The sequence below is a fragment of the Sus scrofa genome, chromosome 16, assembly GCF_054392235.1.
Source record: "Sus scrofa isolate SSC_HxYL_T2T_F1_AM1 chromosome 16, Sscrofa_HxYL_maternal_Yorkshire_Landrace_v2.0, whole genome shotgun sequence".
In the NCBI taxonomy this organism is placed as follows: Eukaryota; Metazoa; Chordata; class Mammalia; order Artiodactyla; family Suidae; genus Sus; species Sus scrofa.
In genome coordinates, this window is record NC_139398.1 from 66,549,513 (window position 1) to 66,573,420 (window position 23,908).

General features: G+C 40.4%; 1 protein-coding gene across 18 annotated transcripts in view; it reads left to right on the plus strand.

Moving 5' to 3' along the window:
• The window catches only part of SLIT3 (slit guidance ligand 3), a 914,676-nt gene that overhangs the window by 135,031 nt on the left and 755,737 nt on the right, over positions 1-23,908 (plus strand). For 4 of the 18 annotated variants that reach the window (XM_085001793.1, XM_085001787.1, XM_085001795.1 and 1 more), the window contains one exon: positions 10,711-10,837. The exons of 13 other annotated variants lie outside the window; for them this stretch is intronic. The gene's annotated coding sequence lies outside the window, so the exon portion shown is untranslated. Of the gene's footprint in view, positions 1-10,710; positions 10,838-19,650; positions 19,772-23,908 lie in introns of all 18 variants that reach the window. One more of the 18 variants, XM_085001792.1, reaches the window with a different exon arrangement.

Consider the following 23,908-nt stretch of genomic DNA (forward strand, 5'->3'; position numbering starts at 1 on the left):
CTGGGAGAAGTCTTCCTGGAGAAGAGGATGCTTGGGCTTCGTATGCACATATGAGAAATATTCAGCCAAGGCAAGAAAGCAGATGAAGGAAGAAAGGGTGCTTGAATTATAGCTGTGCCATTCCTGTGCATACACAGCAAGAGAGGACAATATGCATCGAGGTCCTTCAAAATGAGTATAACTCTTGATCCAATAATTCCACTTCTAGGAATTTATCCTAAGGAAGTTACCAGACATGCACATAAAGATTTATGTGCATGGATACTCATTGCTGCATGATTTATAATAATAAAAGAATTAGAAACAGCTTAAATGTTTATAGTGAATTGGATAAATGAATCCATATGATGGAATATAATGTAGCCATTAAAAGCCATATTTAATGAGGGGAAAGTGCTCAAACTGCATTAAGTGGGGAAAAAGTAGTTTAAAATATGATCCCAATATTGTTAAAATGGAATATAGAGGAGAACAGAATATAAGTTCTGCATGAAGAAAAAGACTGGGATGTAATGCATCAAAATGGTCAGTGGATTGTAGAAATAGTGATTTAAATTTTTTCTTATTGTTTGTATTCCTCCAAATTTCTAGAGAGTCATTCGTTATGTTTATAATCTTAATGCAATTTTAACCCCTTGCAATGGCAAAGTGTTATTTTTGCCACTCACACATTCTTTAGCACTCTGTCAATGTTATGTCCTCCATGTGCTAGGGCCTGCATTTCTGTGCCTCTTTTTCTACCTGAGTCAGTGCACCTGTCTGCAAGAGACACCAGGAGCACAATTTCAAGATGACGTTTTGATTTCAGCGTTTTCAGTCTTCTCTTTCTTTCCCACCCTCTTCTCTGTTCCTTTTCCCCAGAAGGGGCTCATTCGCTTATGCGCCCCTCCTGATCAAACCCTACTTCTAGGGAATAAAAGAAGTACATTTATTGAGCACTAACAGTGAAAGGCACTGATTAAGCACCTTATGTAGATTAACTTGAATAAACCACACAACATGTTAGGAAGTAGATATTATTACAACTTCCATTTTATTGATGGGGATACGGCGGTCCAGGGAAGTTCAAGAATAGGCCAAGTTCACCTAATTTGTAAGTGCTGGAACCAGGATGTGAGTGCAGGCAGTCTCAGTACACACTACAGATTCCCAAAGAAATGCTGAAACCTAACTAGCAGCAGAAGCTTTCCCAGGAAAATGTGCATTTTAGTAGAAGACCATGTGCTCAGCTGACTTAGGCCAACACAGTGGGACTGGGGTGGAGAGGTTTTACCCAATAGGACTGGGTTAAACACAATGGGACTGTTTAGAAGGGGGTATAGGACCTCCCATTCCAATGAGAGTCTCAGGGTATTCTATGGACCTGTTGACATGCAGATCTTTATGCTCCTATTTCTTTGAAGTTTACTTCTGGGCAAAAATCCCTGGGAACAATGAAGAATTGGGCTCCTGCATGGAGCTGAGAGGGTGTGCCTGTAGAAATGGCAAAGAGAACTGTGTTCGTGATTCTGCAATTTCATGAACCTCCTTATTGTTGTTTTGCTCATGTCAAGAGGGGAAAACAAAATCTGTAAATGCTTATATGCGGGAAAAAAAAAAAAAAAAAAAAAAAAAAAAACTAGTTTGAGAAAGAGCCTGGCCAGAGCTTTGAGCAGGTTGAGAATCCTGGATGGATAGGTTCCCATGTGAACAATTCTAAAGGGGTCCCTCAGTGGGGCAGACCCTTTCAACTTGGATCAGCATAGGCTGCAGAGGCGGAAGCTTAGCCCCAATGGTGAAGTTAGCTGTCTGACGTGCATAAACTGAGGTTTGAGGGAGCTCCAGCTCATTGGCATTCGCCAGCTCACCCTAGTCCAAGGTGACCTTTTGCCTTTGTGCCAGTGTGTTGCATCCAGCCCAAAGTGCTTGGTGGTTTATGCAGCCCTCCAAGGGAATTCTTTGGCCTGCCTGAAAAGGAAATCAATTGCTAGAGAGCCAGGCTTCTGGCCAGGAGATTTATTTTAAACCTTAATATAGATAGAATAAAGCCGAGATAATAGCTGCAGTAATATTAATAACACCCAGTTTACTTTCAGATACAGTCACCCCAGGGTGAAAAGAAGCATTTTAAAGCCTACATTGAAGAGCTCGGCCTACTGTCTTTATCACAAGGATGCATTGCTTTGTCAGTCATCTTGGTTTCCTTTCCATGTTTTCTTTGTACCTTGAATCAATAGGACAAAATGAATATGACCCAAAAGACCTGTCCCCCCTCCACCCTGTTCCTGACAGAGGGTATGAGTCACTGACTGCAGAACCAAAAAAAAAAAAAAAAACACAAAAAAAACACAAAGGCCATAAACCTATTCTAACAGTTTTCAAAAGGGGAAACAGAAGGAAGATTCCAGTGAATACTTATGGACGAGTTTTCCCACTTATGACTAGAAAAAAAAGGCAGTTAAGTCGAGGGAAAAGAAGGGAGACCCAGCAGTGTGAGACTGATGAACATAGCAGACTCTATTTACCAACAGATCCAAATGCAGTGAAGAGCACCCACTTATCTTCATCACTGCCAACCAGTGAGGATGACCAACCATCAGCCAGATGGTCCCTGATAATCAAGTAATGATTATCTGAGCTTAAGACTTTGCTTAGCCTCCACCCAACCACCCCATGCAGACAGATATTTAATGGCCCATGATTCTCATGCATCCTTTAGTGAACTCTTCATTCCCAGAAACCATGGATTGGCATTAGAGAGAGAAGGCCCTGCCTCTCACAAGGGTAGAACTAGATAGAATGAAACCTAAAAATCTCCCCTCCCCAGTTTTATTAAGAAATAATTGACTTACATCACTGTATAAGTTTAAAGTATACACCATAATGGTTTGGTTACATATATTCTGAAATGATTAGGAGAATAGCTTTAGCTAATATCCATTATCTCATATCAATAAAATGAAAACGAAAATTTATCCTTGTGTTGAGAACTCAGGATCTACTCTCTTAACAACTCTCCTACATGTCACACAGCAGTGCTAACTATAGTCTTCATGCTGTGCGTTATATCCCCAGTACTTACTGCTACCCGAAAGTTTGTACCTTTTGACCACCGTCCTCCAGTTCCCCCCTCCCCCAACCCCCTCCTCTGGTAACCACAAATCTGATCTCTTTTTCTCTTTTGTATTGTTAGTGCCTTTTAAAGATTCTACATATAAGTATGATCATATAGTATTTGTCTCTATCCTTCTGACTTATTTCACTTAATGTAATGTTTTCAAGGTCCATCCATGTCGTCACAGATGGTAGGAGTTCTTTTCCATAGCTGAAGAGTTATATTCATACACACACACACACACACACACACACACACACACACACATACATATATAGAGAGGGAGAGAGAGAGAGCGCGCTTCTTTTTTTAGTTGGAGCGTAATTGGTTGAAAATGTTGCACTCGTTTCAGGCATATAGCATAGTAATTCAGCGTGTTTTGCAGATTATGTTCCATTATAGGTTTTTACCAGATCCTGGATATATACCACAGCTTCTTTATCCATACACCCACTGATGTACACTTAGGTTGTTTCCATGTCTTGGCTTGTGAATAATAGTACTATGAACACGGAGGTGCAAATATCTTTTTGCGTTAGTGTTTTTGTTTCCTTTGGATACGTTACCAGAAGTGGAATTGCTACATCATATGGTAGTTCTATTTTTAAGTTTTTGAGGGACTTCCGTAATGTTTTCTACAGTGGCTGTACGAATTTACATTCCCAGCAACAGTGCACAAATTTCTCTTTTCTCTATATCCAGCATTTGCTATGTCTTATCTTTTTGGTATTGGCCATTCCAAGAGGAATGGGGTAATATCTCGTTGTGGTTTTAATTTGCATTTCCCTAATGACTAGTGATACTGAACATCTTTCCAGGTACTCATTGGCCATTCACATATCTTCTTTGGAAAACTCTCTGCTTGAAACTTGAACTTCTTATTAGACCTGGGGCAGAGGTGAAACTCATAGTCAGGTGTGTGTGTGTGTGTGTGTGTGTGTGTGTGTGTCCTCTCTGTTATCTTCCCTGTCTCAGTGACAAGGAGTAATTGGAAGAGTTCTAAGCACAGTATAGAAACCTCAGCTTGGGCCCTGACTCACAAGAAACTAGCCTGTGCCTTGGGGTAAGTCCTGTTAGCCGATAGGCATGGAGGGAGCTGGAAGGACTTACCCCAAGGCAGCTTCAAGTAAAAACATCAGGCCAAGTGATTTCCATCATGTCTGCAGTTAAATCACTTGCCATCCCACTTCCTAGAATATGGCCTTGGGCAAGCTGACCTTTGTCTCTCTAAACCTCAGTTCCTCATCTATACATTGGAGATTGAAATACTTACTTCAGAGAATAACACATAGCAGAAGTTTTTTTTTCAAACTTGGCTGCATATTGGAATCATCTTGGGAGCTTCAAAAATACTGATGCCGTGGTCCCACCTCCAAAAATATAATTTAATTGGTCAGGGGGTGGGGAGTGTGCTTCCACGTTATTCTAATGTGCAGCAGCCGAAGCTGAGAACACCTGATATAAAAGGGGTAGCATTTTTTTCTGCCTCGCCCCCCAAATATGCATTCGATAAATGGAAGTTCTTAGTTAATGCTTCCACAGAAGGTTCCTGATGGTGGAAACTTCAGACTCAGTAATGAAATCTTTGGGGTTTTTTGTAGCAACTAATATTGTATTAAGGCAACTATAGCCAAATTTGTCCATGGCGGAGGGGCTTAGATGTAATCTAACATGTTCAAATCCTTTAAAAAAAATAAACCCTTTTTTTTCAATGTAGAAAATTTGGAAACCACAGAAAATCATCAAGAATTCCATCACTTGGAGTTCCCCAGGGGCCTAGCAGTTAAGGATTCAGTGTTGTCACTGCTGTGGCTTAACTTTGATCCCTGGCCCAGAACTTTTGCATGCTTGGGGCACAGCGCCCCCCGCCCCACCAAAAAAAAAAAAAAAAAAAAAAAAGAATTCCATCACTGAAGGAATTCTAGGGTTTTTTTTCCCCCATCGTGCTTAAAGTCAACTAATGAAATCAACAAGCATTTATTACTATGTATTACTTATCTGCTATGTACCAAACACTGTTTTGGGTGTTAAACTAGTTCATCACAGTGAACAAGTCAAACTAGAATATAACTTTGTATTCTACTTTTCCTATTGGACATTTTCTTTTGAGTGTGTTTTCCCACCTTATTAAAAATTCCTCCAAATCCCTGGTTCTAAGAGACTGTATTATAATCCATTTCATGTTCGTACCATGATATAACTGCTATTGGACATTTAAAGTATTTCTCGTAACTGTCCAGATTTTAAATATAAATGTTAAGACTTCTAAATGCAGAAATTTTAAAACGTTATTCCTGTCTGCTTCTCTCTTCTGCTGAAGTGGGAGTAAAACTCAGCCACTTCCATGAGGCACACTTTCCCTGCTCCCTCCCTTGTTGCCTTCAGCTCTTCCCTCAAGTTGCACCTTTGGAGGGAGGCCTCTCTCTGGCTTATCCCCATCCATACCCCTGCTTTATGTAACTCTGTAGCACTTGCGTCAAACTGGTTGTTTTTCTTTTTGAATTTTGCTTATTATTGGCCCTTGTCTACTTGAATGTCAACTTCACACAATCAGAAATCATGCCTCTGTTTACTTGGACTGGGGATTTGTTGCATGAATAAGTTGCATTTTCCTAGCAGAAATGGGTAGGAAGGAATATATGCTGCTCAAGGCACTGGGGGAAGGCTAGTGTGGCAGAAGCCTCGAGAACTATAGCACCTAATTTCAGAATAAGGTTTAAGAGCAAACTCTCTTCTTTGCTTCACTGCCTTTTCACCATGCTTGTCGTGGGACATGAAGTTAGAAGAAGCCACTCTCTAATGCCTTGCTCTGGGGAGCTGAAAACTAAATGTTCTGCATCAGCATTGGAGCCTCTCTTCAGAAAGTTTGACCCTAAGACTGTCCATAGTAATTGGTCCCTCACAGTATCCATGGTTATAAGCAACTCCCAAGAATTAAATGGCCCTGGGCAGACACAAAGGCTTGGGCTCAGGACGTCAATTTTTTGCAGGAATTGTTCACTGTTAGCCAAATACAAGCCTTTGTGTTTTTAGCAGATGGGTCCCCAGGAAGGGTGCCATATGCCTGTAGCCCAGGTGAAAGGATGACTTGTGTTCCCTGTGCCCGAGTCCGGCCTCCTTGGGGAATCCTCTGTTATTCACGCTCAGGATGGCAGACAGATCATTGAAATCCATTCTCAGTCCCTAAGCCTTGTTAAGCTTGTAGCTGTGGTCCAACCTAAGACTGAGACATTGAGTGAAATGGTCTGAGGACAGAAAAAGGGCAGGGTAACCAGTAGTTACGATGCATCTGCCACAGCCAGAATCTGATTTATTTGTTTATTATTTGTTTGTGAAATGGAACTCAGGATAATGTACGCTCATGGTTGTAAAAAATCAAATAATGTCGTGGACTTTGAGATGAAAGTCTCCCTCCCGTGGTTTGAATCAGCACTCCAGTTTCCTAGCTTTCCCCACCCAAAGACAGCCACTCTTACCAGTTTTTTTGTGCATTCTTTGAAGAAATGTGTATGTCCTTGTGTGTGCATGTTTATACAAATGGCAAAGTACTATATCTAAGTTTCTGCATCTTGTTTCTTTTCTTAAGGTGTATTAGCAAATGTTCTGTAACAGATCAATTGTATCTTAAAGTGCTTCATCATAGTTTATTATTTGATGAACTGTAATGAATTTAACTAACTCCTGTTGATGGAGTTTTGATGTTTTCAATTTCTGCTATCACAGACATGGCAATAGATTGTAAATGTTAGTAATCTTTTTTTTCTGATTATTAAGAAATATTTGCTTATCTATATAGAGAACTAAATAGAGAGAAGACAATAACATTCACCCAGAGAGAGCCATCATTAGTACTTCACTGTGCTGCCTTCGTCTTTCTTTGTACTTTATATTAATTTGTATAGTACAGTTTTTTTATCCTTCACTTAACTTTTACATAATAGCCACATGTTCCCATGTCATTAAACACTCTTTAAAAGCAATTTTTTTTTCTTTTTAGGGCTACACCTGCAGCATATGGAGGTTCCCAGGCTAGGGGGTCAAATCAGAGCTGTAGCTCCTGGCCTGTACCGCAGCCATAGCAATGAAGGATCTGAGCCTCAGCTGTGACCTGCACCACTGCTCACAGCAACATTGGATCCTTAACCCACTGAGCAAGGCTAGGGATTGAACCGGCATCCTCATGGATACTAGTCGGATTCATTTCTGCTGTGCCACAATGGAAACTCCTGGAAAAACGGCAACATTTTAAAGCATTAGAGAATCAGCTATCACATGACTATACTTTGATTTATTCAGCAATTACCCTGCTATTGGACAATCTGGTTATTTGGTTTTTTGTTTGTGTACAGTTATTGCTTCGACATACACTTTTATTCAAAATTTTTGTCTAGATTTCTACTTCCTAAGAGAAGGTTACATGAAGAGGAGAATGAACTTTCCCTTTAGACCCTTTATATACATTTTCAGCTTGCTTTCAACTATGCCAGTTTGCACTGCTACAAGGATGCTACGAGGATGCCTGCAAGTGTCCATCTCACCCAAGTCTTGCCGGCATCATGGTTGTGTGGAAGGTACTGGTCTCCTCACAAATAGGTTCATTCGACTCCTTCCAGGCATAATGTCAAATTATACTTCTCTACTGCCTTAAAGTTAGAAGTGGCTGTATGACTTTCTTTGGTCCCTGCAATGCAAGCAGAATTGACAGGTGTCACTTCCAGATGCACACTTATGAGGTAGTGTGAAATCACTGTTTTTCCCCCTGCCATGGCAGCATTCTGGATGCTGGAGATGTGACTATCTTCCTGGGTCTCTGAGGGAAGGGATTAGAGCAAAGCACCCAGGCAACCTCATTGGATACATCACATGAATGAGAAATATACCTTTGTTTTTAAAAGGCATTAAAAGCAGGGGGGTGTTTTTTTATGGGGTCTCAGAGCTAAGCCTTAATGTCCTAAGGCATCTGTTGTATGTAATGAATAATCTTGTCTCCTGTACATCTAAACAGTATTAGTTATGTACATCCAAGGGAGAATTGAGAAAATTGTTGTTCCATCAGAGTAATCCCATCCACCGTTGTTGCTAGAGAAGTTTTTTCTGACAACCTAACTCTAAGCCAGTTGTCATGTGGTATTTGCTTAGATGTAGGAATTGATTGAAGAATGAGCAAATGACTCAGTTTGGGCTTGTGGAATATGAGCAGTTTTCTAGGTGCATCTGGAGAGGGCAGATTATTTTCTGCCTAAGATACCGGAAACCAACTCTTCTTTCTAAATTCTGTCATGTCTGGATGTGAGCCCTGAGACTGCCGCAGCTTTCCTATGACAGGCCATCATGTGGAGGAAGAAGGACCCAGAGCCACAGATCTGCCCAAGCCCCACTTGATCACTGCCATACCTCTCGACTTGTTCAGTGACACCAGTGAATTTCCAGTTGCTTGCAGCCTCATGTGTACTAAGTGATATTTTTAAAAGCATTGCTTTAGATGTGGCTTCTCTCAATCACCCCTTGTCCTACATAACTGCCCACTTCCAGCCTAAAATGGCAATAAGAGCAGGGCAGCCTGCTTCCTGCCTCACCCCTGCCTTCCCCTTCTTACTTTCTCCATCCTCTTTTGGCAAACCTCCCATCCTAGTGACCTGTATAGAAGAAGCTTGATTAATAGTTTAGACCAACCATGAATTTAGCTCTGCCCACTAATAGCCACTGAGCCCTGCCCACAGCCCAGCCCTTGTATGCGGAAGCAGTACAGGTACCTTGACCTTTTCCTGAAAATTGCTCTTTGGGTACTTCTTGGTTTACTTAAGTTGAGAATCATGAACAGCAGAGAGAGCTCCACTAGAATGTTTGCCCCTAAGATGCAGATTGAGAAAGTGGGTTGGCACATAGCCAATAGAAAGAAGGACAGCTGTGTCTTCTCTCAGATTCACTGATCCATGCTCCACTCTTTTCTACCCTTGCCTATGCCTGGGAGACTCACCTCTGCAGACTGCACCACACAGGCCCTCTTGCTTTCTGGCTTCCAGATTAATTAGGCAAGGAAATTGGAAGGCTAGGCGGTGAGGTAGAGGTATCGTCCTCTCCTTCCTCCTTTCCTCGAGGAAGTTCTGACAAGGCTGATACTCCTTTCGGACCACAGCTCCTGACACGTGTCCTTCTTGCACAGACCCATCTTTCAGTGGGATCTGGAAACTCTTCTAATTTCTTTGCTCCTTTAGGCCAGGGGTGGTAATGGCTCCCTGATAATTGATATTTCTAGTCTCAGCGCCTCATCAGATGTTATGCATTTCCCCCTTAATCCTGTCTATCCCTCTGTAATTAGAATAAACTCCTTCACTTAAAACATTTGAGTGTACATCTGTTTCCTCCCATGATCCTGGCAGTCGTAACAATCAACATTTATTGTGCTCTTCCTAAGTACTAGGCGTGGGTGCGGCACACCTATCATGTATTGCTTAGTATAACCTTTCCTCAGTTTTATTCCTGTTCCTCAGATGGCGAGATTGAGACTCAAGGAGTTTAAGTAACCTGCCTTAAAAGGTAGCCCTATTACACCCATAGTAAATGATGAAGCTGGCTTGAGACCATGTCATTCTGACTCCAAGTGTAGTTAATCTACCCCACCCCTCAATTCCCACTAATCCCGTTGGACATCAAGGGCAGGAGCCACAAGCAGATGTCTTTCCAGTAGGACCTGACAGTCAGATGACTTTAGTTTGATTTGGTCTAGGTTTTAAAAATTAGAGAATTTCACAGAAATCTATAGATTTCTGGTTTCTACTGACAAACGAGATCTGGAAGCAGTGAGATTGCATCATTGTGGGGATGTAATTGTCTGATACCAAATAGGAGCTTCCTCCTTCAGAAGGTGAATGACATCTCTAGTCTCCACAAGAGATCATCCCCAGCACTTTCTGTTGCCTTGCAACAGGTTCACTCGGTTCATGCCACAAACCCAGCCTCTAGGGGCGCTGGGTTTGTGAATCCTGATCTTGAAACTCAATGTGGTATTATGCTTTAGCCAGACAAAGAATGTAAGCTCCTTGAAGGCAGGAATTGTTTGCTTTTTTCCTTTTTTTTAAATTTATTTTTATTTTTTTTTTATTTTTTTGCTTTTTAGGGCTGCCCCAGTGGCATGTGGAAGTGGCATGTGATTTGCTGGGGGTCAAATCAGAGCTACAGTTGCCAGCCTACCCCACAACCACAGCAACACGGAATCCAAGCCATGTCTGTGACCGAGACAACAGCTCATGGCAACACTGGATCTCCGAGCCACTGAGCAAAGCCAGGGATTGAACCCACATCCCCATGGATATTGGTTGGATTCGTTTCTGCTGCACCACGATGGGAACTCCCCGTTTTCTGTTTTCTTAACTGTATTTCTGGAACTTATAATAGTGCCTAGGTTCTAGACTTAGAATATTTGTAATTAAAATATTTGCAATACTTTGTAAAATATTTTAATTTAAATATTTGTAAATGAATGAATGATGTCTTTGGAGGCTGGTGTCTTGCTGAAAATGTTGGGTGGATTTTCAGTCCAATAGGAGGCTTTCAGTAGCAACAATAATCTAAACAATCATACTGAATCTCTTTTCTTGTCTGGCTTTATACCACAGAGGCTCCAGCTCTTCCCCCTGCTTAATTTGGGCTTAAGGACAGATGCCCTGAATATTGCAGACTCCACTTCTCTCACCTTCCATTTCATTCCACTGGAACACTCTACCACATCACCCTGAGGTTCTGGTGGGTATAACCCTGGTGTCTGGATCAGAGACAATTTTTCAGTGTCTGTTAAGAGCTCTTTCTTCTTACCCTCCTCAGTGGGATTCTACCAACCAAGATACCTGCTTTCTATTCAGAGTTCCAGATAATTTGGGTGGGTTCTTGGCAAAGAAAGGACATTTGGACCTAATGAATAGCATTAGGAATGACGTGGTTTGCAAATCACGGGGCTGCTGCAGGAGTGGAGGTAGAATTTGTTGGATTCAAAGAAAGGGACGGAGGAGATCTCTGGAGACTTTCTCCTTGACTTCTTGGATTTGTGTGGCGCCTGGAAGAGGTAATATCATCCTCCTCGCTCTGCTCTGACTCTGCCACGGGGGAGTCAGGCACAGCAGAGCAGTGGATCCTCTGTCTCACCTCTACAGTGTGACTTGCCCAAAACATTTTCCTGGATGGGTAGTGGGGGTACTCAGCATCTGCTGGTGGAAGTAAGTTTTGTTGTGATATAGTGGAAGCTTTCTATAAGTAATACAGAGCCTTATCAGGGGGCAAGTGAGCCCCCAGTCACTAGACGTTCTCAGAGCTGCACACTGGTGAATGGAGCTGGAGTTTGCCAGAAGAACAGCAGCTCTCCACAAGCACATGCTATAAGCTTGGCACAGAGCTAAATGCAGATCTGTTCTCTCTTCATCCTAACCCTATTTTATAGAGAAAGTGAGGCTCAAAGAGTTTCAGTGATTGCCCAAACTCACATAAACTATAAGTAGGCAAGTGAGAATTTGAACCCAGAACTCCCAAATTCCCTGCTATTGGTGACAGTATTTGTTACAGAGAAGGGAGAAAGGCCATCTGGGAAGAGAAGCAGTGTGCTCAAGACAGTGCCCAAGACAAAGACGTGAAAGGACAGAATATTGAGGCAGGTAGGGAGATTCCGCAGGAGACTAGATTGCAGATGGCACCAGGGGTACCTGTCATGGGGAGCTGGGCCATGTTTTTATTTTTAAATCCCTTTTATTATATTTTTAGAAATGGGAGGAATAAAAACATAAGCTGGTCTTGGGTATTGCAGTAAAAATGTTGAACAATTTTAAGATCTAGACAATGAAGAAGGAGCTTGTGTTCACTTAACATTTTTACCACTTAATCCTTAAATCTTCTCTTGCCCGCCCACACTCTGCAGCCAGGGCCAAAGAGGCCTTGGCTCCTCTTACCCCGAAACTGAAGCTGCTTCTGTGGTGAGCCACAGCTCCCCGGAGCCTGGCCGCTGATGAGGGTTAGTGACGTCATCCTCAGCCAGCATTTCAGATGAAGAATTCCCCAAAGACCTCACAATCAATGTGTCTCTTGCCCCCGTCGCTTTCCCAGCCAGGAAATATATCCATTCCCTGCATTTTATATGCCGCTTTAATAGTTCAGCTTGCCACTAAGCTTGCCACTTACTCTTGTTTACCTCCCACCCCCACTCCGTTTCATCAAAGCCCAGCTCAAGAATGGTGAACTTCAGATCATTTCAGCAATAGAAATGCCCAAAGTTGGAACACTCATTTTCCATTTGTCCTCTGTGGCTTCTCTAGTAACCAAGGAAGAGAGATGGGGGCTCCAGAATAAACCCCCTCTCCCCACCTATTTTTAAGAATAGCAGATGCTCTTTTATCTGTTTTAGATTTTGAGTTTCTGCATGTAAGTATTCTTGAACTGGAACTGAAAGAATTCAAAACCGACCTCCTTAAAGAACATCTCACAGAGGTGGCAGCACTGCTTGGGAAACTGTCTGATTGTACCACGTTTCTCAGTCTTCACTTCCCTCCCGTTCTTTCTTTTCTGGGCAAAGCTACATGAGACCCATCTGGTAGGGCAAATGGGAGCCATCATGTGAGCTCATGGAAGGAGCATGAATAATTGTCACTCTTTGGCCCTGCTTTCATTACTGAAAAGGCAAATGAAGGAGAGTTATCATGCATCTCATTAAATCAGTATTTTATTTCCTCCCTGCCCCCAGCTATGCTTTCAGCTTTGATCTCTTTGCCTCTGGTGCAAGCTGGACAGGTGACTTTCAGGATGCAAATCAAGATCACCTACCTGGCTCTCTGCCCAGGATTTGATCTCCTACCTAAGGAGAAGGCTGGTAGGGAATGCCGTGAGCACTGGTCCCTGCTCATCCACTGCTTATCTATAACCTTGGACAAGGTGGAGCATTTGGAAGGGCTTTCCTTTTTTGGTCTGTAGAAAAGTAACATGGGAGTTCCCATTGTGGCTTGGTGGTTAACAAATCCGACTAGCATCCATGAAGATGTGGGTTCAATCCCTGGCCTCGCTCAGTGGGTTAAGGATCTGGCGTTGCTGTGGCTGTGGTGTAGGCCAGCAGCTACAGCTCCGATTTGACCCCTAGCCTGGGAACCTCCATATGCTATGGGTGTGGCCCTAAAAAGACAAAAGACAAAAAAAAGGAAAAAAATAAGAAAATTAACATGACTTATAGCAGGAATCATTAAACTCTCTGAATTATAATAATTTACCCTATACAGGGTATTAAGGGGAGCTAGGGAGGAAAAGGAATCTTGTTGAAAAGATTTTTTATCTATTTACTTATTTTTACTCAAATATTAGTCTAGAGGCTGAGTTTAGAGCAAGGCCAAGGGCAAGAGCAAAGCAGAGCAAAGCCTAGGTTAAAAAATAATGGGTTGCCCCACCTGTCTTGGTGATTTTTTTTTATTGAATCTGATAAAAGTCATATACCCCCCCCATTTCCTAAATGTTTGTACTTCTGGTGGCCCCTCTCGTACTATCTGCCACTGATGCTTAGTCGTGAGTCTGGGATAGGGAAGAAGGACATGACATAGAGGAGGTAGGACATCTGGAATCACCTTTCCCTAAGGGAAGTAGAGGTTGATCAAGAAGGGAAGGTATAAGTTATTTCCAACCTTTTCAGTCCTGGGGCTTTTTGAGAGAAACAGAGATTGAGGGAGGACAGCAAAGGCAATACATGAATTTTGCCAACTCTTTTTTTTTTTTTTTTTTTGTCTTTTGTCTTTTTTGTTGTTGTTGTTGTTGTTATTGTTGCTATTTCTTGGCCCCTCCCAAGGCATATGGAGGTTCCCAGGCTAGGGGCTGAATCGGAGCTGTAGCCACCGGCCTACACCAGAGCCACAGCAACGCGGGATCTGAGCTGCATCTGCAACCTACACCACAGCTCACGGCAACGCCGGATCGTTAACCCACTGAGCAAGGGCAGGGATTGAACCCGCAACCTCATGGTTCCTAGTCGGATTCGTTAACCACTGCGCCACGACGGGAACTCCAATTGCCAACTCTTAACATCTGCAAATTTGATTATTAATGCTTGGATGGTGGGGATTTGATTCTATTCTACCTCACATTTAAGATTTATGAGTAGATCTATTTGCCTTCATTAACTTGAATAAATTTTGGTTAATGAACAGAATTCTCTACCTTGTCTTTATATTGCTCATTATATTGCAGAGTTGTGAAAACCTTGTTAGCACAAGTATTTATTCATGGACTAGCTCTGGAAACCTCTTCCCTAGATGATCACTAGTTCTCCTTCCAGTTGGATTTTAGTTGTTGTTTGTTTGATTAAATTATAAGGAAAAGAAATCTCAGATTCCTTCAGATAAAATAATGTGATTTTGAAGATAATTGTGGTTCTGTTAAGGACTGGAGATCTTAGACACTCAGGCAGCCCCAGGAGCCTTGGAGACTGTACTTTCATTCATCTATCTGCTCTCTTCCCTACGAACCTACTCTTGTTATCTATTTCTGTACAACAAACCACTCCAAAACTTAGTACTCAAAAATGACAATTATCTTTATATCTCATAGTTCTGCAATTGAGTTCTCACCTATAGGTGTTTTGTGTAGTTTCAGTTAGATTGAAGCTGGAGCTCAAGTGACCCAAACACTCAACTGGGCTGGATTTCCAAAATGACTCACTCACACAGGTGACACCTGATGCTGATTGCTAATACCAGCAATTTAGTTGAGGTTCTTGACTAGAGTGACTATATGTGGCCTCCCATGTACCTAGGACTTATTATATATGGCATATTTGTTTTTTAATAGCATCTCAAGAGCCAGTGTTCCAGGAGACCAAGTAGAAGCTTCAAGGCTTCTAGTGGCCTATCTTTGGAAACCATACTAAGTCACTTCTACCATTTTTGAATGTTTGTAGGGTCAGGCCAGATTCAAGGGGAGAGTAGTACAAAAGAGCATAAATACCAAGGTTGACTGAGAGAACCATGTTTGGAGACCAGGCAACTTAGGACCATTCATTTGCTTACCCATATTTTCAGCTTCTTCATAACTTTAGTTTGTTTATGATCCATCCTGAACTGCTGCCCCAGCATCTGTAGAGGTTTTTTCCATGACAGCCTTTTTAGTTCCTGACTCCACTATTACTGGCTTAATCATGCAGTTCACAAATTCCAAATTCTTGATGGAACACTCTGTTTGGTCTGTAGTTTTCCTGGACAGTCTATGAATTGCTTATTCAACTCTGATACTATTAGTTAAGGCCAGATTTTGGTGGATCCCAGTGGCACTAAACATAGCAATGCAGGCTTGCCTTCTCATTACGGTTAGAGTGTAACAGTTACTCTAGAAGACATGACTTATACAAATTGTTTTTGCCTTGTTCTTTCCCATGGAATCTGATAATTAAGTAGCTGCACTGTAGAGGGACCAAGATCCTGGAGAAGTCAGTTACAGATTCTTTGTCTTATGCCTGACATACAGTTTTCAGTTCTTAAGGTTTGCCATATAATTCTATGAAGATATTCTCTGTAAATCTGAAAGTATTTAACCTTGACCTTTGTTGTCCATGACTCAAAGAATATACCTATGTCTTAACACTTGAAAAGAGCATGTGGTCACCACTAATTCAATAGCTAGTCATCTAGACAAAAAAATCCATAAGGAAAGATTGGCCTTAAATGACACATTATTATAATGGACTTAATAGATGTACATATAGCACATTCCATCCAAAAACAGCAGAATACACATTCTTCTCAAGTGCACATGGAACATTCTCCAGGACAGGTTATATGCTAGGCCACAAAACAAGTTTCAGTAAATTTAAAAAGACTGAAATCATATCAAGCAACTCTTCCAAACGCAATAATATGAAACTAGGAGGAAAACTGGAAAAATACCAAATATATGGAGATTAAACAACATGCTTCTGAACAACTGATGGGTCAATGAAGAAATTAAGAGAAATTTAAAAGAATCTTTGGACAAATTAAAGTGGAAATAAACCTACCAAAACCTGTAGGATGCAGAAAAAGTAGTTCTAAGGAGGAAGTTTATAGAAATATAGGCCCATCTCAAGAAACCAGAAAAATCACAAATGAGCAATCTAACTTTAGACCTAAAGGAACTAGAAAAAGAAGAAAAAAATGAGAACCAAAGATTGTTTAAGGAAGGAAATTATAAAGATCAGAGTGGAAATAAATGAAATAGGACTAAAAGACATTAGAAAAGATGAATGAAACTAAGAGCTGATTCTTTGAAAAGATAAAAAATTTCACAAACCTTTAGCTAGACTAAGAAAAAAGAGACAGCAACATGGATGGAACTAGAGAATCTCATACTGAGTGAAATGAGCCAGAAAGACAAAGACAAATGCCATATGATATCACTTATAACTGGAATCTAATATCCAGCACAAATGAACATCTCCTCAGAAAAGAAAATCATGGACTTGGAGAAAAGGCTTGTGGCTGCCTGATGGGAGGGGGAGGGAGTGGGAGGGATCGGGAGCTTAGACTTATCAGACACAACTTAGAATAGATTTACAAGGAGATCCTGCTGAATAGCATTGAGAACTTTGTTTAGATACTCATGTTGCAACAGAACAAAGGGTGGGGGGAAAAATGTAATTGTAATGTATACATGTAAGGATAACCTGACCCCCTTGCTGTACAGTGGGAAAATAAAAAAATTATTTAAAAAAAGAAAGAAAAAAGGAGGGCTCAAATAAATAAGATTTAAAAAAATGAATGAGGAGAAATTACAACTGATACCAAGGAAAAAGAGTCATAAGAGATTACTATGAACAATTTTACACCAAGAGATTGGACAACATAGAAGAAATGGATAAATTTCTAGAAACATACAATCATACAAGACCAAATCAATGAAGAAGTAAAACTGAATAGATAGATCACTAGTAAGGAGATTGAATCAGTAATTAAAAAAAATTTTTTTAACTCCCAAAAAAAGAAACTCCAGGGCCAAATGGTTTCACTGGTGAATTCTACCAAACATTCAGAAATTTAATACCTATCCTTATCAAACCCTTCCAAATAATTGAAGAGTAAGGAACATTCCCAAACTCATTTTATGAGCCCAGCACTACCCTCATACCAAAACCAGACAAAGACACCACACAAAAAGAAAATTTTAGGCCAATATCCCTGATAAACATAGATGAAAAAAATCCTCAACAAGATATCAGCAAACTGAATTCAATGATACATAAAAGGATCATATACCATGATCAAGTGGGATTTATTCCAGGGGTGCAGGGATGGTTCAATATCTGCAAATCAATCAACATGATATAACATGTTAACAAAATGAAGGCTCTGATATTATCATCTCAGTAGATACAGAAAAAGTGATAAAATTTAACACCCATTTATGATTAAAGTGAGTATAGGTGGAATGTACTTCAACATAATAAAGACCATATATGACAAGCCTATTGCTAACATCATACTCCATGGTGAAAAGCTTAAAGCATTTACATTAAGATCAGGAACAAGAAAAGGATGCCAGCTCTCACCACTTTTGTTCAACGTAGTACTGGAAGCCTAGTCAGAGCAATTAGGCAGGAAAAAGGAATAAAAGATATACAAATAAGAAAGGAGTAAAGCTGTCAAAATTTGCAGATGACATAATTTTATATATATAAAACCCTAAAGTCTCCACCAAACAGCTGATGAAATAAAAAGAATTCAGTAAAGTTATAGGGTAAAAAAATCAACATCTAAAGATACTATATTTTTATATACTAACAATGAACTATCAGAAAGAAATTAAAAAGACGATATATACCATTTCATAAAAAAGAATAAAATGCTTATGTATACATTTATTGTAGGAGTTGAAAGACTCATACACTGAAAATTATAAGACATTGATGAAAGAAATTGAAAAAGACACATATAAATGGAAAGACATGCAATGCCCATGGATCGAAAGAATTAATGCTGTAAAAATATCTATACCCAAAGCAACCTGCAGATTCAGTAAAATCTCTATCAAAATTCCAATGGCATTTTTCACACAAGTAGAACAGACAATTCTAAAATTTGTATGGAGCAACAAATCCTGAATAGCAAAGTAGTCTTGAGAAAGAACAAAGCCGGAGGCATCATGCACCCATATTTCAAACTATGTTATAAAACTATAGTAATCACAACATTATGTTATTGACATAAAAACAAACTCTTAGGTCAATGGAGCAGAGTAGAGAGCTCAGAAATAAACCCAGCATATATGGGCAATTAATTTATGATGAATGATGCAAGAATATATAATAGGAAAAGGACAGTCTCTTCAGTAAATGGTATTGGGAAGGCTGGTCAGCCATGTGCAGAAGAATGATACATTATTACGCCTATACCATATGACATCATACACAAAAATTAATTCAAAATGAATTAAAAATTTGTAAAACCAGAAACTATAAAACTTCTAGGAGAAACCATAGGCAATAATCTCATGGGTGTCACACTTGGCAGTATTTTTTTTTTTTTAATATAACTGCAAAGGCAATGGCAACAAAAGCAAAAATAAATGGGACTACGTCAAACTAAAAAGTTTCTGCACAGCAAAGGAAACCATCAAGAAAATTTAGAAGGATCCTACAGAGTAAAAGAAGATATTTACAAATCCTATATCTGGTAAGGGTTTAATATACAAAACACAAAGAACACACACAGCACAATAACCAAAAAAAAACTCATATGTGCCTGTGCTGCATGGGACTACAGTTAAAAATATTGTAGTACAAACTTGCAAATTGCTCTCATCACACACACACCAAAAATTCTGTAGCTTTGTATGGTGACAGATGGTAATTAGACTCCTTGTAGTGATCATTTTGCAATGTATACAAATGTTGAGTCATCCTGTTGTGTACCTGAAAACAATAGAGTATTGTCTGTCAGTCCTACTTTAAACAAAGGAAAAAGAGCGTGTGGTCATGAATTCAGAACCCCTCACTTTATTATTTTTTTTTTCTGTCTTTTGTCTTTGTAGGGCCACAACCTCAGGGCATACGAAGTTTCCCAGGCTGGGGGTCGAATCAGTGCTGCAGTTGCCGGTCTACATCACAGCCACAGCAACTCGGAATCCAAGCCTCAGCTGTGACCTGCACCACCACTCACAGCAACATTGGATCCTTAACCCACTGAGCAAGGCCGGGTATGGAACCCACGTCCTCATGGATATTAGTCAGGTTTGTTAACCACTGAGCCATAACGGGAACTCCCATGAACCCGTCACTTTAGAGATGGAGACTTCAGAAGTGTCTTGATTGAAAACAAGTACATAAAGGCAGAGAGAGACAAAACCCATTTCCCGTGACCCTAAATTCAGCCCTGTCCACTGCACCTGATGCTTCCCTGGGAGGAACAGGCCCCCCGGTGGCCAGCAGAAGTGGACACACAGAACACAAAAGATAGCAGGAGATGCCATTTTGACACCAGCACAGTGTCAGTCCCGCTCAGACAGAAAATGCTGTTCACTTTCTCACCCCCTAGCAACTACGTTTCCACCCCTTGATTAGCTGCTGGCATTTGCAGGTTCAGCGGACGCTCCGTCTAAGCTGGTATGCTGGTTTTGCTCAGCCCAACACTACTCATCCCAGTGACCAGCACTGGCTCAGAATCTTCCATCCCCACCCTTGCCTCTCAAAAGGAAAAGGTCAGCGTCTTGGCACATCACTTTAAAGCCATTTTCGCATGCTGCTGTGGGATCTCTGGGGAGCTGATAATATTCTGGGCTCAATGACTTCAGCCCATATAAACTCATGGAGTATTTACTTATATGGGATTTTTCAACCCCACTTTCCAATCTGGGCTGACAAATTAGGCAAAATGCCCTGAATTTATCCTGGGAATCATAAAATGGATTCTGCCGAGTGGTATTGGTTAAAAAACAGTTCGCTTATATGGAAACTCGAAAAGTACTGGAGAACCACCATCCTTGAAAATTTTTAAGATTAAAAACAACAGTTCTCATGGATGGTTTAGGGGTAAATTGGGTGACAGAAGGAGATGATTACTCAGGGTTCTTTCTAGGCACAGCTTTGAGGCAGTAGTTTTTGTTTGTTTTTTTTTGGTTTTGGTTTTTGGTTTTGTTTTTTGTTTTTTGTTTTTTGTTTTTTGTTTTTTGTTTTGGCTGTGCCTATGGCATACCGAAGTTCCAGACCAAGGGATCAAACCCAAGCCACAGCAATGACAATGCCAAATCCTTAACTGCTAGGCCACCAGGGAACTCCAGAAGCAGTATGTTTTTAAAGTTAGTAAATAAAATAGACACTATATTTCCCAATTTGGGATTTATTTTAAAGCCTCGAGGCAGAGCTTTGGCATTAAAATGGGTCTGTTCCAGGGTCTACTTGGACAAAACTGTGAGTTCTATTTCATCATTCCTTTAGACACATTTTCATTCCCATTATGAAAACTCTTCTCCCTTTTCAAGTGGAATACCATCCCTTTACTTTGTTATAAAAACTTGCTAAATATAGAGCATAACCTAATATATATTGAGTGATGTTCATCATCTAATATGTTTATTAACCTAAGAGAAGGACTTCTCTGGTATATTTCTAAAATTGTTGTTAAAGGCCAAAAGGCTCCTCTTCCACTTTATTTATATTATTGACCCTGGACCTCTTTGCCTAGAAGAGTATTATGGAAATAGCATGATCTTTGGAGCCAGGCAGACCTTGGGAGACCTTGAGCAATTACTGCTTCTTGAGCCTTGGTTTTTCTCCTTCATAAAATAGTAGCTACTAGAGTGGATTCTGTGAAAGTGTTCTTTTAGTATCTCAATATCTAATATCTCTGAGTTGTCAAGAGTTTTAAATGAGATGATGTGTGTGAAGTGTGTATTACATGGCTGGTCGCACGTCAGATGCTCCAGTGTTAGTTTATTCTTCTTATTTTATCTAGTTCGGTGCCATGACAATGGTAATATTCTTTCTTTCTAAAAATGAAAAACAGGTCTCACCTATTTTCCATGGGAAATCCTTCTATCTTTCACCTCTGTTTGTGGTTCCCATGTTGAAACAGCCCGCATTTAAATAATAGAGAGCTACTGAGATGATAGGATTTCTTTATATTCAGAACTTTCTTATAGGAACTGATAATGGCCTCTCCTGCTACCCCCTTTTTTAAAATGTGTTTTTCCTCCCAAATATGCTCTGCCCCAGAAACAGGCTATTTCCACTACGTATGTTCCAGAAATCCCTTGTAATGAACCATACAAATCTATTTGTCCTGCTGCTACTATAATTGCCTATATCTTATTATAACTTAATATGTAACAGATTTTTTTTTTTTTTTGGCAAGGCCAGAAGCAACTGAGCATTCATGAAAATGCAGACGCTGAAGGTTGTTGAGGAGCCAGTGAACCCACTAATTGGATAAGGGGGGGTGGTGTGGGAATTTAATTAAACTGGCATTTGCTCTAGCTGCTGAAAATATTAATCAGAAAATGAATTACAAAAAAAGTAAAAGGCTGGAGGAGGGGGGCATCATGAAAAATACCGCTGGTGCCATTCTTCCTGGTATTATGAGAAAGTGATTCTTTTTTCCTACAAGGTGTGGGTCATCTGTCCAGTGAGCTCTGCTTACAGCTTGTTTGGGAAGAAATCATAAAGAAAGGCGCTTGGAAAGCTGTGAGTTGGAAGGAGGAGTGTGAGATTCTTGATTTGGGGACCAGATGCATCTCTTGGCAGTCCTTGATAACAAACATAAAGATAAAATGTGTGTCTGAAAAAAAAAATAGGAGAAAAAAAAAGCCAGCCTTCCCCCTTCTTGTAAAGAAACACCCTCCCCAACAAGAGATGAGCTGAACATCTGTATCCATTCAAGCAATAATGCTTAAACAATTGTCAAATTTGAGAGGGGTGTATGAGGGTTTTGAACCAGGCATTTAAGTACATTCCATAACCCAGGAGCCACTGGGAAGGCATTGTCTTCCCTAGGCTGGCAAACAAGAGTGGAGGAGGGCAAACACAGATGGGGGGCTCTTGTGTTTGGTCTAAGAATTCTCTCAGAGGTTTGTTTAACTGCTTTGAGTGGCCTGGACAGTTGTTTCCCTAGAGACCACTGCCCCATCACCAGTGGGATAGCTGGGTCATGCAGGAAACTCTGACTTAATGGACTTAGTCGAAGAGCTTGGAAGGCAGAGGAATATAATTCTTTACTCAGAAGGCCAAATGCCTCAGAGTCTCCTCAGTCTTAGCCATTTGGGATTTGGCTTCCAGAAGGGTTTTTCTGGTCAAAGAGATGCTTCAGCTCAAGGGTCACCTTGCCTCAAGAGAATCTACTACATGAAAATGAGAACATACAAATGTACAACATTCTTGCTATTTTGTCGCGGTTGCTTTGCAAATTTTTTTTTTAATCAAGTGGGAAAACTCTGATGACCGAAGCTCATCTGTGGCAAAATGTGCTGCCCCCACATGAGCAGCTTCTAAATACAGCACTTTCCTCCAGCCTGTTATGTTCAGATCTTTAGCCACTTTCTTTCCTTGCCCATGTAGAAAGAAAGCAGAGCCACCAACTAGGAGAAGAGCTGTTTTTCTTGGCTTCTTTCAGTTCACTCAGATTAGTCTATTAGTTTCTGAGGGCTGCTGTAACAAAGTACCCCAAAGTGAGTGGCTTAAAACAATAGACAGTTATTGTTTCATAGTTCTGGGGGCCAAAAGTCCAAAATCGAGGTGTTGACAGGACTATGCTCCCTCTGAAGCCTCTGGAGAAAACCCCATCCTTGCCTCTTCCTAGCTTCGAGTGATTCCTGGCAATCCTTGGCATTCCTTGGCTTGCCTCCGTCTTCACAGGGCCTTCCTCCTTCATGTTTGCAAAGCTACTCTCCTTTCTCTCATAAAGATACCTGTCACTGGATTAGGGACCACCCTAATCCAGTATGACCTCATCTTAACTTGATTACATCTGCAAAACTATTTCCAATTAAGGTCATTTTCCCGGGAACTGGGAGTTGAGGCTATAACATCTCTCTCTTTCAGGGACACAATCCCACCTACCACAGTTTTTATGGAAAGAAATGGTGTTGTTAGGCCATATGCCTATATCAACCTGGACTTTAGACAAGGTCCATGCTAAAAGCAAAAATTGAATGAGCTCTAATTTGTGTCCCACTGATAAATGTATATTCCTAACTTGACCAAACTTGTACTAAAATAAATTACATGCAGAATAACACCAGAAATTAAAATGTATCATACAGTTTTCAGCACTTAAGAGAGTTTAAAATATCTGCTTTAAATATCAATGCACTGCTGCCAGTTGTTTCTTAATTCATTGTGAGATTATAGCTTTCTTACATTTTTGGTGTTCAAATGTCACTCTTATTACGAAGTATTTATTTTAAATTTGTAAATAACATCCTAACTTGGCCCAATAAAATGTCGACAACCCTGTCAATACCTAAAATATTCTAGGCCATTCCAAAAGTTTGGGAATCAGTGTAATAGGAGATGCTTATTTTCATCCCTTATGCCTAAAGGGTTTCTGTTATGAAACAGATTTTTTCCCCTTATGAAAATAATCTCTTAAATAGAGGCCATCACTAGTTCCATAAAATTGGGGTTTTATTGTTATTGTTGTTGTCCATAAAATATACTATTCATCTAGGGTAGTAATTGGAGATAAACCCAAGACTGACCATGGTGAATCAGAAATTGAGGATCTTTAAAATGTGGTTGACGATGCCTATGGAAAGTTAATTCTGGTTTATAAGAATTCTGCTCATTCCTAGCTTTTCAGAGGGCCATCTCCTACATCAAACATACTGTGTCATTTTCAAATT